Source organism: Penaeus monodon, chromosome 19, assembly GCF_015228065.2.
Source record: "Penaeus monodon isolate SGIC_2016 chromosome 19, NSTDA_Pmon_1, whole genome shotgun sequence".
In the NCBI taxonomy this organism is placed as follows: Eukaryota; Metazoa; Arthropoda; class Malacostraca; order Decapoda; family Penaeidae; genus Penaeus; species Penaeus monodon.
Window position 1 is genome coordinate 27103611 of NC_051404.1, and position 204 is coordinate 27103814.

General features: G+C 32.8%; 1 pseudogene; it reads left to right on the forward strand.

Annotated features, from left to right (window-relative positions):
• Positions 1–204, forward strand: part of LOC119585374 — a 17640-nt pseudogene that overhangs the window by 8939 nt on the left and 8497 nt on the right.

The window sequence follows — 204 nt, forward strand, 5'->3', positions numbered from 1 at the left end:
CAGATCCAAGGCGTTAAGATTATAATAAGAAAGGAAGTGATAGCAATAGTACTGGGAATAATTCTGATAATAAAATTAATTATAGTGATCGTGATAATGTCAGTGAAGATGATGATGGTGATTTTGCTAAAATGAGTAAATACCCATTTTAACTGGGTGCTTTTTTTGCCCATACATAGACCATATTCCTTTCTTGAAGGTGTG